We start from the raw sequence: 15902 nt of genomic DNA on the forward strand, positions 1-15902 counted from the left end.
GATGATGAGTTTCCTGGTCATGCCTCTTTCCTTCTCTGTTGTCTGTCAGAAGAAAGGAGCTCTGCAGCCCGGGCAGGTAGCACTGCCAGGCTCCAGCAGTCGTCTGATTGGACAACAGAGCACCCCTTCAGACACGGGTCACTTCTTCCCGGGAAACAGCCTCTGCTTCGTGCCGCTCTGGACTGAGAGACTGTGGGGAAGATATCACAGCTGCCATGTTGTCACCACTGATCTTTTGACCCTGCCACTCCAGACAGGCAGGATAGAGGAGAGTCACCAAAATGTTTGTGGATGTCTGTGAGTGGATGAGCTTCTATTTGTGTGTGTGTGTGTGTGTGTGTGTGTGTGTCTATATATCTACAATACAGCAGCAGCATAGAGGGGGTGACGGCATGACGCTGGAGAAATGAATCTATTCAACCTGAGAGAATTTCTTTTTTACTCCAGGCACCACAGGAAAGGCCAAACTTGTGATCCCACAGCAAAAATACTTTTACCAAAAATGTAAGAAAATTATATAGAGAAAGATGTTTTCATTTGTCATCCTAAAGCTTCTGTGAGGAGGTTTTAATGGGTTATAAAACAGTTATTAACAGCAATGCTTCTTCATGACCTCAAAGGGTTCATTTACTGCTGGATTTAAGAAGGGGTGCAGTCATGTAAAAACCCACAGCTACCTCTGGGGTGCTTTACCTTGAGACAATATGATGAAATCCCCTCCGTGGTGGCCTGTCAGTGGGGAAAGTATTAACAAAAAGGCCTCCAAGATGCTCTTTCAGTGGATAAAATGGCCTCTGGGTGCCTTTAATGATAAAAAAAGGGTAAGAAATTAGGACTCTGTAGCATACCTTTAGTAGTTTATGTGCTCATTAAGTGCTTTCAATAGGTTACTATAATGACTGAAAGGTTCAAAGAAACAATGTTAAAGTGTACACATACACATTTCTGTAGCAGCTTGATGGAGACTTTTCAATCAAATGCTTGTCTCCTGCAACACTTTAGTCCTAATGTTATACTCCCTTTCAGCAGACTGTCTGCTACAATTTGGTGTTAGTTGCAGCCAGGTTTGTATGATTATTTGTTACCTGATAGTGTTGAAAATTCAGATGACACAGTACATATTTCATATTCCAGATCTTAGTATCCAGAATATTGCCAGGATCTGAATCGTATGTTTACATCTGTCAGAAATTATGGTGACCTTGTCTTGAATTATTTTGCAAAGCAATCCAACCATTTATCGTGGAGTTTTGTACACTTATGGTGAAAACAGCCTTATTCTCACAATGACAAAGAATCCTTAAAAAAAATCCTGGATCCAGATGGTGGTCTGGATCACCTCCAAGATTTATTCACTTCTTCCTTATCCCATTTAGAAAATTTCCTGAAAACTTCATGAAGATTACTTTTTGAGTTTTGTTGTTCACAGACAGACAGACAAAAAAAAATCCCCCCAAACCATAACCTCCTTGGCGGAGGTAAATGTGAACTTTGATTGGAAGTTTTTTGGGAAGGCTTTGAGCAGATTGATTTTCAAAACATTTTTGGACTCAGGGGCTGAATAAATCTTTCTGAAAAAATAGAAAGAAAGGTAATAATGACTTTAAATATTATATGCTAAAGACTTATTTAAAAAAGTTTCAGTTGCATGCATGAAACTGGTAGAAACTGCAGCAAAAGACACCAAGTTCATATTTGTTTTGACAGTTTTGTCCAACAGAGGTCCCTGTTGCACCACATATTGAGAGAGCAAACGCACAAAAACTGACTCAACTCACCACAGGGACCCTGGGTGTTTACTGTGAATAGTTGTAAAGCTGCTGTGCAGGCTGTGCAGCCACAGTATCACAGGCTCACTCCAGGAGGGGAATATATTATCACTGTTTTTTCAAACTTTAAATAATGATATTAATGTAAATGAGTTTAATAGAGCCAATATTTCAATAAATGCTGGAATAAATTAGTGCTGCCAACAATTTAAAGTATAATGATGGATTGCAGTCATGTGTAATACTATTCTACAGTCATACATCTGAGGCCACAGCCTGTTTACATGTACAAACACAAATGCCAGTAATTTCCTGCACATGTTCTCTCAGAGTTATACATTATTGAAAGTAATGTGAATGCAGTAGGTGTCAAACTTGCACTTATGGATGTAAAAGTGAGGCATCCCTGTTTTTAAGGCTGCAGGCTTTGCATCATCTCATTGACCCGCCGTATTCAGAAACACATTTAGCATCCAGTCGAAGAGAAAATCCATCTTCCCACCACTGGCCGCTGAGAAATGTAGCAATGTGTGAGGAAAAATAATAACATAAAACCATATTAGAGATCCTCTTTGCCTAGTGGAGATGCTATCGATTTTTAGAGAAATGTTTCAGAAAGTGTCTTCTCGGGGCCGCTGCTTCTTTTTTCAGTCCTCAAAGCAGCAAAACAACATTTTAGGCCTTTTTACAAAGCTTAAGAAGTGGATTTATTTTTAGCAATGTTTTACTCTTTTGCTCCCTGTCTGTCTTTGTTTTTGTGTCATGTGTGTGTAAGAGCGTGAGTGTGTATAAAATCTAATATTTCCTGCCAAAACCTCTGAAGCGTTAGATTAAAGCGCTGACACGATTCTTTTAATAACTGTTGCAGAATAACACCTCTTTTATTTCCATCCATTTTTCAGTGAGGCGCTACAATTCAATTATCTAATCTGATTGTACAATTATTAATCTCCATTGCTCATACTTTAAGAATGACTTTGCCATTGTGTGTGTGTGTGTGTGTGTGTGTGTGTGTGTGTGTTGCTGTGGGGTGGCTGTTTAAAGTGGGAGTGTAATGAGGTTTGGTGATGGTTGGAAACAGGCTCAGTGCAAGGCAAAGGGTGAGGGTTATGGATTAGACTGACAGGTAAAGAGACAGACACAGTGTCCTGTCTGGCACTATTAAACAGCTCAAGGTGCTTATACACCAACTGCCAAAAAGAGACTGCAGGGGGAGGACAGTCACAAAATATTGCCAGCCTGTTACCACAGTGGAGTACGTAAATGTTTGTGCGCGTGTGTGTGTTTACAGCTCGTCTGTCCATCCATCTGTGTGCGCAGAAGGAGAGCAGAGACACACAGAGTCAGAAAGCGCTGCCGTATTTGTGTGATTCCATGCTTGTGCAACAATAAATTAAAGATGGTGATGACACAGGCACAGACATAAAGAGAATGACAAGTTTACCGACTGACTCCCGAGGCCCAGCGAGGGAATGAGAGACAGAGAGCAAGGGAGGGAGAAAAGGCTGGAGAGAAGGCTGCAGGGTTGGAACCAATTAGGCCAGGAGAGGCTCCCTCCACCTGCACTGCAAGGCCCCCCGGGGGAGAGCCCCAGTGACAAGATGAGGGATCATCATCATTACCATTATTTATTTGCTAAGCAGAGGCCGACTCTGGGGCCAATCCTAATAGGATTCCCGAATCACAATGAGCGACTTGTTTTTTGGGGCACTGACGATGCTGGATGAGAAGGGGAGGGTTAAAGCGAAGATAAAAGCGGGCATAGTTTTGAAAACATCAGCAGCAAATACGTCCAGCTTATGCAAGAATAAATGCCTTTTAATTAATTATGCAGGCCAATTACAGGCTTCAAGGTGGCCATCAATAAAATATGTTGTGTCTCTGGTAGTTAGGTATGTTGTGTGACAAAGTCAGGTCAGTCAAAGTGACCTCCTGAGTTCTGCTATTTCAGGTGCATCCAATTGATTTCATAGCAAAACCATGTAGCCCATGCTACCTTTACAAAGCTCAAGTTTTATCACAAGCCTTATTTGCATCAAAGCATTTTATTGGATGTCAGACTATCATAATAAACATGCCCAACCACCTGAGTAGCTTTTTCACATCACTGCACTTTTTGGTTTTGCTTTGTCAAAACACTTTACCCATTCAAGAGGAGGATCTAATTTCCTTCGTTTACAGTGAAATATGTGAGAGTGCAATTGTTTGGGAAATCCCTCAGTGTCACCAATTTGCAGAAAACATCTGTGCTTAAATGAGGGATTTGTTGGTAGTTTTCACTTTGTTAGGGAGAAATACATTAGCACTGAATATACACAGTGTACATACATAAGAAGGGTAGTTCCTCACAAACTCTTTATAGTTTCACAAAGAAGTAGAAGTACTTGTGGTTACTTTATAGTTCATGGGCCTAAACATTATGTGGTGTAACAGGGCTGATGTAGGTGTTGAGAGCACTGAGTAAAAAGAAGACAGAGTGGGACTTAGTATTTATTGTACAAAACTTGACTGAGACTGACATCGGGCTCAAGAGTAGAACGCAAAACGTTTACCAGCTCCTCACTCACATGAGTTTTTCTCTCACATGGGAACTTGGCAATGTCTGATGTTGTGGAGCAGTGGCACGCACAGACTTTTTGAAGAGCAAAACAAAAAAAGGCACATACATTGCGTTCCTAACACTGAGGAGGAGGGAGCATGTTTTCTAGGGGACTTAAGCACATGTATTGACCCCCTGAAAAGAGCACATTCACACATATTTGGCTCCCAAGAGGGCACTTTAGCACACACTGGGCTGCCAAGAGGGCATCTTGGTGCAGGTTTGGTTCCCAAAAGAGCATTGTGGCTCACATTTTTGCGCATTCTTATCCAGAAAAGACTTCAACTGAAAATGAACAACCTTCTCCAAAATTTTTGAGATAAAAGGAAGCTTGGAAATAGGCCTTAAATTGTTGAGCACACTGTGATCATAGCCAGGTTTCTTAAGAAGAGGCTGCACCACTGCATGTTTAAAGCTTTGGGGAACAACACCAGAAGACAGACTATTGTTAATGATAGCCAGAACTGAAAACCTCTTAGAATAGTCAGGGTGAGACAGGGAGACCCAAATGGCTTAATGTTGCCCAAGACCTTTTAAGAATGACAAAGACACAGGCTCAAACTCAACAAGAGCTGCAGAACAAGGAACAGGGTCAGAGGGATCAGATGCAGGAGCTAAAATGAGTCCTTGCGGTAGCAACCTTATCCATAAAGAACTATTGCACAAGTCAGGAGATGCTAGCTGACAGGCTGTGGGGCATGAAGAACAGTGTCAATGGTTTTAAATAACACACGCAGGTTATGACGATTGGACTCAATGAGGTTTGACAAGTATACTCTTTTGGTCTCATTGACAGTGTTCTGGTAGCAGCACCAACAGTCCTTTAAGATTTGAAACCTGCAGTTTGTCCTTCTTCCACCTTCCATTCTAGTTGCTCGGGTCTCTTCATTGAACCAGGACTCAGCTTTAGCCTTGGGCTGCACAGTTTTTAATTGGAACCACAGAGTCCAGTATGGTTCAACAGGAGAAGTAAAACCAGGAGCTGAGCCCCTCTGTGTTAGCAGAGACAGAGCTAACCAAAAGCCACCAGAACTTACCGGCTGTTAAAGAGTTAAATCTGACGTCTTTGAACAGGAGTGCCGGATTTAACACCAACACAGGAAAAGGCAACTTCCATCATTTATTTTCATTGTTTATCGCAGCAAGGTTTGCTCTAATGTTACTCATCTGCTAGAGGTGAGCGATACTGGGAATTTTGGTGTCGATCCGATATCAAGTAAATACAGGGCCTGTATCGCCAATACAGATACTGATACTTTTAAATATTTAAAGTTGATGTTTCATAAAACTGCTGACCTTAAGTTGTTTTTGTGATTCTTTCTTTTGGTTATGTTTTAAAAATCTAGGACAGAATTTGGGCAAAGTTTAAAGGTCACTACAAAATACTTTAGTGTAATGATAAACATTTATGTTCAGAAACAATACAACAGTAAAAAAAAATAAAAAATAAAAAATTTCTTTGGAATTCTTTTCTTAAAAAAATGCAAAAAAAAAAATCATTTTCATTTATTTTTTTTTTTTTTTGAGCTAAAGCATTGAAGACTTCAATACAAAATAAATAAATGAAAGTTCTCCTCTCATCAAACTTTTTTAAATAGTTAAGTATAAAGAATTACCACACTCAAACAAATGTTATAAAAAAAATTAAAACAAACTTCCATTTTTGGAGTCTGCTTGTTTGTTTTCCTAGTGCCACTGAGCCACGTGACTTGACAGAGACACAGCCAGGTCGCCACTTTTATAAAACTGCAGCAGTCGGTGCATGCAGGAGAAAAAAAATTAGAGTATCAATCTTTTTTACACCAGTATCATTCCATATCGATACCAACATTGGTATCGATATTATCGATATTTAGATTGATCCGCTTACCTCTATCATCTGCTCGTTAATACATCATTGGCGGCTACTCTGTGGTTAGCTAGTTTTCAGTGCATTAATCAATACAAAATACGTTTCAATATAACGATAATTACCGTAAAACAAAGTGTAAGCTTCTGTTACCTAATACACAATTTACCCTCCATTTCACTAAAATGAGCAAGTTGCCAGCTCCTTTGATGATAGAAATGATTACGAATGCTTATAGTGTCTGTAATGTTGGTTTGAATTCCTTGAGCTCAAGCTGAAGTCTTGATTTGCCTGGAACACTTTCAAGTCGGACCTCGGAGATTTTAAGTGGGAAATTTCTGATTTCCAGGTTGCCTGGAACGCAGCATAAATTGTAGACAAACCACAAAGAGAGGACGCGGTCCAATGGGTGTCCATGTTCATGTGTGGGACCAGACACCCACTGCACCAAATTAGGAGTCAGTCGGCTTAAAAGACCTTCACCAACGACTTATCGGGACAAAACAGACGAAGACGTCCGCGAGGGAGTTGAAGTCAGAACAGTCGGCAGGTAACAGCTCAACCAAAGCGCTGCTCTCACCGGTACTGATCCAAGTTTCTGTCACACTGAGGAAACCCAGGGCACGGGAGGTGAAGATGTCCCTCGGGATGAAAGTTGTGTTCGCCAGAGATCTGAAGTTTACCAAGCCGATCCTGGTGGGAGCCGGGGCCCGTGGTCCGGTGGATCGGGGAGCCCGAGGCAGCGTCCTCAGGTTGGTTATCCCGCGCCGAGCCGAAGAGGGCAGAGGCGACGGGGGCAGGACTCCCTCGAGTGAGCCGGTGACAGGTACCAGGCAGACGTCGATGGAGTCAAGAAAGCGCCGGGGCACCGTGAAAGGATAAAGCATGTTCTGTCCGGGAAACGAACGAAGAGTCCGACAGCTAGAGCTTTAGCTCCACCAGCCGACCATCGCGTCTGCCGCGGCGAAGGGGACACTTCCGCCGAGAAAGTAGGGCCGAGCTCCGAACAGGTAAGAGCGCGGGCAGAGTATTCTGTCCACCTTGAACAAACACTCCTAAATCTGACATTTTGTCGGAGAGACAAAAGAGACTGTCGATCTTACACCAACAGAGACTCGGTTTATTAAATGCCAATGGTTAGAAACAACAAAAACACTAAGCATTTCAGCAGGTAGGTAACGGCTAGCCACACACACTGGCACCGTCTTGCTCAAACCCCAACAACGTCTTCTAAGGAGTAGACCGTTAAGTAACAGTTAACAATTAAGTTCAGAGGATTTTCTGTGTTTTTTCATGTCAAATTTGAGATACTCGGCTCCTGAGTATATTTCTTCAAAAAAACAAAAACAAAAACTTTTACCCTGGAAAAAGTGTGAGAGAAAGCTATAGATGAGCTTTTTATAAGCTATCTAATAGTGCGTTCGAGGCAACCCGTAACTCCTATGTCTCCCATTGAAATCTCAGAGTTCCGACCTGAAAGCGATCCAGGAAATTACTTCAGTTTGAGCGAAAGGAATTCTAGGATGTTAACAAACCAGCATGGCAGAAATTCTAAGATTTATGCTTGGTCATTTCAATTACCAAAGGAGCCTGCAAATTCTTTATTTAAGTGAAACAGAGGAGGGGAAACGGCGCATGAGTTATTTACTTTATATTTCACGGTATATGTCGTCATTTTAAAGTGTATTTTTTGTTGATTAATGCACTGAACGCCAGAGTTGCTGCCAATGTGCAATGTGTGAACATCAGACTAGAAGTTTACACATGTAGCCCAGTGATGATAGCTATTTCATGTTAGCGACACATTTGTCCACCTTCTTGGACACATAACAAATTATAGTACATAATCGTGTAAATTGTGATTGCAACATTTGAATTTACTTTACATTGCTGTAAAGTCTATTTCTTACAGTGTGTCACCCGCAGCACCACCACATCCATAGAGGCTGCCATATTGTTTTGGCACAGATGTGACGTCACAAGTCGTAACTGGGATTACATCGATCTGGTGCGAGTTCACGGGTCTTAAGTTACGAGTTCCACTACCGTTCCTGGGCATTTTCACAGGTGGGAAATATACGAGTTATGGGTTGCCTTGAACGCACCAATACTACTGCTAACATGGTTGCTACCCTCTATGCTAGCAAGCAATTTGAGTTTGGGTTGGTCGTCACAATTTTTTGGGGGTTGGTTGCTACTCGCACGTATATGTATATGTCACATACAGTAGGCTGGTCTAAAGATGTGTTTCCTGTTCGTGCTCCTTGCTCATTTTGTGTTAAGATGCCTTAATGTATTTGAATAAGCACAGGTGCACTCAAAACAGTCAAAAAGTTGAGTATGGACACCTCTTAACCTTAGTGGTTGCTGTCCTGTCTACGTAGTAGGGAATGGAAAAAATCGGTTCAAGGACACCTGTGGACGGTTGTGAAATTCGGTTGTCATCTCTGGTAAGCAGTAGTGTTTGATACAAGACAACGTGTTTCTGTAGAAAATTGAGCACTGTGGGAGTAAGGTTTTACATTTCTATCACTGGCATCATTTGGGATCTTTTTGATGCATCTAGAGGTTTTTGACTTTTTAAAACTTTTTTTTGTGTGGACTGAATGTCTGTCAAAAATGAACATGAAAAAGTCAGAGGTCAAGCTGTTTGCTCTGTCTTCTTGCAAATGTAGAAATACACCCTGAAGTTATGTGTTAAAATTGAAATTAGATTTTACAACGGTGTGAAACTGATTGCGAGTATATATGTGTATGTGTGTTGATGGAACTCAGTATGATCGATCATGTGTCCATTTTTGCGTGCAAGGGTTTGTTTGCATCAGGGACAGCAGTTTCTTTGTGTGTGTGTTTGTGTGTGTGTGTGTGTGTGTGTGTGTGTGTGTGTGTGTGTGTGTGTGTGTGTGTGTGTGTGTGTGTGTGTGTGTGTGTGTAGGCTGTGATTCAGGTGTTGTGGAAGAGTGACTATAGTTAGTCCATAACTCATGATGCTCTCCATTCAGAAGACACCTTAGGGCCTGCATTACACCCAGTGAGACTCAATCACAGCCTACGCTAAATCGATAATCCTGGAGATAGTTGGTGGGAGGGAGACAGCGAAAGATGGAGAGAAAGTGGCTGGAGGAGAGAGGGAAAGGGTGGAGGGGGAGCAGGAAAGGAGACAGAAACTCCAGAGGAGGTGGGGGCGGGAGAGGAAAGAGGGGAGAAAAAGGGCTAGGATGGGAAGATGAAAGATTGAGCTGGTTTTCCCACAAACTCCCACAGGCCCCTTTGCTGACTGTGTTTTTATCTGAGGATAAGAGGACAAAGTTGAGGTGAAAAGAGAGACGAAAAGAAAGAAAAGACTGAAAGTAAATAGTAAGTTACTTAAACAGAGAGTTTATAATGAAAGGTATGAAAAGTGAGTTGAAGTACCCCCCCAAAAAACCCTCCATATGGGGATCCATACAGACTTGACTCGGTTCACTGAGACACACAGTCATTTTCTAACTCGTGCTGTAGCCTAAGAATTTTATTCAATTGTGAGGAGTGACTCAGCAATTTAGGCTGTTTTTGAACATTTCATTTATTTGACATATCATAATCCACTTTCAGCCTCTACTTTTCGGTGGATTAAAAAAATTGTACTCTTCCAGATAACATCAAAACCTAAAAAGCATCAACAAAACTGGGAGAAATTCTTGTCCTGAGAGACTCCCTGACCCAGACACTTTAACTCCCACTGAAAAATACTACTCATTCAAAAGATATACCTTTTCATCTATTCTCTTGTTTGAAAAAGAATATTATTAAAGATGTGGTAAGTAGTGCATTTGCTCTAGACTATTTTTCATTGCATGTAGGGCAGGTTGTCTTTTTTCAAAGAGGGCCACATTGGACTTTGTGAAAATGACCAATGACCAATAGCTCATACTGACATACTTATTAACCCAAAAAGCATAAGAAAGCTCAGTCTAATAACAGTTACTTTCATGAATTCTGTAAAAAAACAAACAAACAAAAAAAAAACACAAAAAAATTAGTAAGTGGCATAGTAGTGCCATCATTACAGACATATCAAATTAAACATACATGTCCCTAAAGTTGTCTCTCGGTACAGGAAGAGTGGGCAGTGTCCTGTAGTGTTACGTGTTGCTTAAACATCAACAAACTTCATTTCTTCTCCTCTAGGGGGCGATATGAGTAAAATATGTCAGGATTTTTATAATGCCAGGATCCGGATCTGGATCATGCCATTGTTTTTCATGATGATTTCAAGACTATCTGGATTGTTAAACAACATTTACAGCCTGATTTACTTCTAATCCTGCATTCTCAGTAATTCTTCTGCACAATTCCATTACGTTTATCTTGTGTCCTTTGATAAGTTTTTTTATTTTTAATTAAATTCTTGATGTGTTTGAAGCACATTTTCACACCATGGTAAATACATCCATTTAAAAACAACAGTCAGAAAGTAGTTTAGTAAAATGTTACAAGATATACCAATTTAATATGTTTGTGATTCAAAATTTAAAAGTACATATGGTTTAGAACAAGATCAATTTTAGTGCCATAATTAATACATTGTAAGATGAAAGCTGGGGGCTGTATGAAAAAGCCTCAGGTGTAATGTTGGACATGTATGGGATTGATCAAAACTCAAATAGACTTTTTTCAAAAACTATTTTTATTTAATCTTTATTTAACCAGGAGGTCCCATTGAGATTAAAAAATCTCTTTTGCAAGAGAGACCTGGCCAAAATAGAACTTTATGTTCATTGAGATGTTGCTGGTTTTGAGTTACCGTATGTTTTATCCCTATATCCCAAATAATCATTTGGACATGTTATTTATTCCCAAGAAAGTCCCTTGAATTTTGGTGACCCTGTTCATAAATTTACAGCAGCTTTGCAAAATCATAATTTTGTTGAATGAAATGTTTACCTCTGACATTCAGGAGATTTTTCTCAGCTTGTCAAAAACCTCTATTGTGTGTCAACTGATTTGACTCATCTTAGGATGTGCAAAAAACTGTGTACTTGTATACTTCAAAAAGCATGCTGGCTGCTTTTCTCGGTGTATAATACATTTGGATACATACTAAGTTGTTCTTTCTTACTTACAAGTGTCAGAAGGAACAGAACACAGCTGAGGCTGAACATGCCTGCAGCATGGTTCATCAACATAACTGCTCAGGGTTGTTACATTGCCTCATATATAGTGCATTAACTGACCTTGATGGTGAAGTCAGGCTTTGCTTGACAGGCATGGACAATGATCACCTTGGTATACATTGATATACTGGAGATAGGTTGAATATTCAGTTCAAAGACTTTGTGAATGCTGTCTGGGTTGTAGTTAGAGTTGGGTACCTGTCACATTTGAAACGATACAGTACCAATGCCTGGTATCTGGCAATCGGTATTGGTACTCAACTGTACCAATATCGGTACTTTTGTGTGTGTTTATGTGGTAATAAATATGAATTTCTTCAATATCAAAATCTCAGAGTTTTTCAGTCTAACACATTATGCACACATATTAACACAATATACAAGTTTGTAAAGCTGTGTTCATGTCCAGTATGGAAAATACTCTTCCACTCCCTTACAGTCACAAGGGTGTGTTTAGGTACCTAAACCTGGTATCATTTGATTTTACATGAATCTGTTCTTGGTACTTCAGACGGGATTCAGTCTGTATCCTATAAAAGTACTTAACTCAGTACCCTTGTTTTAATGGTGATCTGCAGATAGGGATGTCCTGATATTACATTTTCACTTCCGATACGATACCGATACTGCAGCATTGAGTATTGGCCGATACCAATATTACTCCAATACGATATCAGCATTAAACATGCATACTTTTATTTCTTTTTTTGTAGTATTTCTGTTATGTTAGAAAAGGCTTGATTAAGTGATATTATTCAAACAAAGAACAGTAGTCAGCAACAGTAGGTATGAGGAAAAACTGATCCATTTATTATTAACCAATGGGTAACAGAAACTGCTTATATCGGAGTGCTTATATCAGAGATTTTAGATGCATTCCGATACGATACCAATACTTGTTTTTTTGCTGATATCGGACCGATATCTGATACCAATATTGGACTGGGACACCTCTATCTGCAGACATGTCAGACGTTTTTATTCCTGTAAAAACAGATTGAAGTAGTATGCTCTTAGTTAAAAGACAGTGGTAAAGAAGGGACAGTGATGAGCTGGGGAAGCAGAGGGACTATGCTTCTGGACAATATTCAGTCTTTGGCTGGCTGGAGCTGGCAGGACACTCCACAGACCACATCAGGGCAGCATCAACAGGTTGTCTCAGAGACAGGCAGCACAAACAAGCAGGAAATCTCCTCCTGTCTCTCTTGTTCTTGCTGCATTGGCTCCTCTTCCCTTCACCCTTGCCTCTGTCTTTTCACCCTTACTCTCTCATTTACTTTCACTCCGATTCTCCTTCTTGTACCTCCAGGTCTCCTCCCTCCCTCCCTCTTTCTCTGTCTGTGTCTCTCTGAGGCGCCGAATCATACGGGCCTCTTCTCTCCTTTCTCTTCTGTCTCTCCATGACTTGCTGTTGTTTTTGACTGATGTGCGGCTGATGGCGAACGCAGAGCGATGACAGATGGATGTGACAAGCAGATGGTTTTGCTTGTCGTCTTTAATCACACAAATTCAGTCGGCCATGAAGCCGAAGCTCTGTCTTGTCAAAGCAACACAAAGTGGAGACAAATTTATCCAGCGAGCTATAGATTTTGATACAGAGGATGTGTAGGCATTTGTGAAGAAGAGGCTAAACATAAACGCCAGTCTTTTTGTTGTGGTCTTCTCTGATGTTGTTTTGATGAGTGTTTGGTTGCATGACAAGATGTTGAACTTTTAATTTGACAGCTATGATGGGGTAAAGCTGGGTGAAGCTGGATAAACAATAGCTCTTGTCATTAAAATCGCTGCAACTGCTTGACATTACATGCTGAGCTAATTTTTAAGACAGAAACAGTGTCATACTAATATTTGAATAGGATTCAATATTTTGATATCATTTTTAGCTTTCTCTGTTTTACATAGGGAGCTTCTGTAGAAGTCTTTTGCAGATATTCTCGTTCATCTTGTTTTTACTTGTGACTGAAATTGGTTTAATGTGATTTCACCAAAAGATATCGTGGGCAGTGTCCCTAAATGTGGTTAATTGGTCAAGGTTAGAAAAAAGGAAGTATTATCATTGACCTATTGACTTTCTTGAACAAAGCTATCAAACTATGTCAAAGAGGTTAACATAACAGCAAAATTCTGCAGGTCTGCTGTTGTTGTGTTGAAATCAAATATTTAATTTTTGCACTGTCTGCATCAGTCACTCAGTCAGTCAGAGATTATTATTATTTTTTTTTATTGATTTTTTACCAATTTATAAATGATCTCCCAAAATTTCTCTCTTGAGACAAATCTTTTACATCTCTTGATCATCATAATGCCCAAAACCACAACTTCAAAGGAATATCTGCATTTTGGTTTTGCTGCCACAATAATACATATTTACTCCTTGCATTCATTGAATCATACATATTTCTTTGCTCATCTCTATTTACAGTAAACTAAAGGGGCCTGAGTCATCAACAAAATGCAAACATTGATGCTGCCTGGTATTTACAGCAAAAAGCATCAGACCTCTAAATCTTTCAAAGTTCAATAATCGCTGACACAGCTGGTTCTGGGTAATCTCTGTTATTGATGTTGGTGTGCACTGTACTGATTGTTTTTAATCTTTATTCCCCTCGTATATAAATGTAAATGGAAAGGAAAGAGAAAACATCTTAATATTATGCAGTCCAGTACATCAAAATTACCAATAATCAAATTGTAGCAAAAGCACATTTAAATCAAAACCTGTTCACTTCACAGAGATGAGATGTATTGCAGGACAAGTTTTGCTTGCTTGAATTGAATTACAGGTGTTCCTGATAAATGGGTAACACATTATATGTAAATAATGCAGTTGTCATTACTGTATTGCACTTCATCCCCTAATCCTATTAGGAACATTTACATTTCTGGAAAGTAATGTTTCGGTCTACATGCTTTACAGCTGGGAATCATGAAACTAGAAACAGATGATATGTTCAGATATTAAACAACAGGGTCATTGACTACACGTGACCAAGGGCTGACATTTTTTTTCTACAGACTTTGTGAGGACCAAACTTATATTGTATCCCAAGTAATATATTATTAACTCATAAATTAATTTATGTTATTTTTTAGTGTTTGTCAGTGCTGACCATAGGCTGTAAAATAAACAGACGTAGTCTCTCTTAGGGATGGGTACCAAGTTAGGTACTTTCATATGTACTGACAGAATTCTGTCAAAAGTACAGAGTACTGATTCACATAAAATCAAAAGGTACCATATTTAGGTACCTAAATGCATCCTTGTGACTGTGAGGGAGTGGAGGAGTAGGCGATTTTCCATGCTGGACATGAGCACAGCATTGCAAGGATATATATAGAAGAATAAATATGTTAAATTGAAAAAGAAATATGTATTTTATTCTTCAATAAATTGATATTTTTTTTACCACTATAACACAGAAAGTACCTAAAATTGGTACAGTTGAGTACCGGTACTGATTGACAGGTACCGGCCGGGTATAGGTACTGTATCGTTTCAAATGTGAAAGGTACCCATCCCTAGTCTCCCTAACATCACGTCTGTTTTTACCCCCCAGTGTGTGCTGATAGTGAAATCAGCAATTCAAATAGGAGAATTTTTTTGTAATAGGCTGTAAACATTTAAATATTTCTGCTGAGAAAATTGCTTTTTTGGCTGTTTTTGAGATTTTGGTATTCCTGTAGTCAACCTCAAATGGACACTTGAGAAACAGCAGATTTTAGCAGAAGTGCTAAAATCTGCTGTTCCTCATATTTTTTGACCGCAAGTTGCCACTTGTTTGCAACGAAACAGTTGTAGTTCCTATTGAATATAATCTAGGGCTTCAAAGCATGCAAGCTTCACAGATTTATATCCTGAACACTCAGAAGCCCTTCAATCAGAGAAACATTTCTACTTTGAAATCATATTCCTTGCATGTGGGTGCAGTTAATAACCCAACTTCAGTTGATCAAGAGAAGGCAAAGAGTGCATCTCTATGTAACCAGTTTGTTGTTTTTGACTGAAGGCAGACAATGGGACAAGTTACTTTTCAGAGGGTATTTATTTCATTTCATTTAAAAGAAAATTAAATTTGTTTTTCGACAATATTCTGAGGCCCCAGATGGAAAGCTCTCGCGGGGTGTATTTGGCTAACAGGACGCTGGTTGTCATTCATTGTTATACAGTCCATGCTGAAAAGCTGGGTTTTACCTTCAAAGAAAACAATTTTAGCTCTGAACAAAACACAGAACATGTCAGGATTTCTTTCTTTGTCTTCCTTGGGCCTGGAAAATTTTTCTACTTTGTTTACCAGTCAGCCAAACTCTAGCCTGTGAGTAACTTTGCAGCCAGACTGCTGACAAAATCACAACAACAAGAAAAAAACAAAACTACAGTTTTTTCATGATCACAGCTTCACCTGTGAAGACACTTGGAAAGACCAACACAGACTGTAGCCAAGATGGTCGCCTGAGAGAGTAAAAACCTTGCTAAGATTTCAAATGAGAAGTGTAATTAACATCTAAATGGTCAACTCAGCAGAATAAGT

The 15902-nt window shown here is 39.7% G+C and overlaps 1 protein-coding gene across 1 annotated transcript in view; it reads left to right on the forward strand.

Moving 5' to 3' along the window:
* The first annotated feature begins 6916 nt into the window (after positions 1-6916).
* Positions 6917-15902, forward strand: part of LOC141790374 (neurexophilin-2-like) — a 173805-nt gene continuing 164819 nt past the window's right edge. Inside the window, exon 1 of the mRNA XM_074670326.1 lies at positions 6917-7227. The gene's annotated coding sequence lies outside the window, so the exon portion shown is untranslated. The remainder of the gene's footprint in view (positions 7228-15902) is intronic.

This window comes from Halichoeres trimaculatus, unplaced genomic scaffold (assembly GCF_033239565.1).
Source record: "Halichoeres trimaculatus isolate MK-OKI-2021-1 unplaced genomic scaffold, fHalTri1.1 fHalTri1_scaffold_1, whole genome shotgun sequence".
Lineage (NCBI taxonomy): Eukaryota > Metazoa > Chordata > Actinopteri > Labriformes > Labridae > Halichoeres > Halichoeres trimaculatus.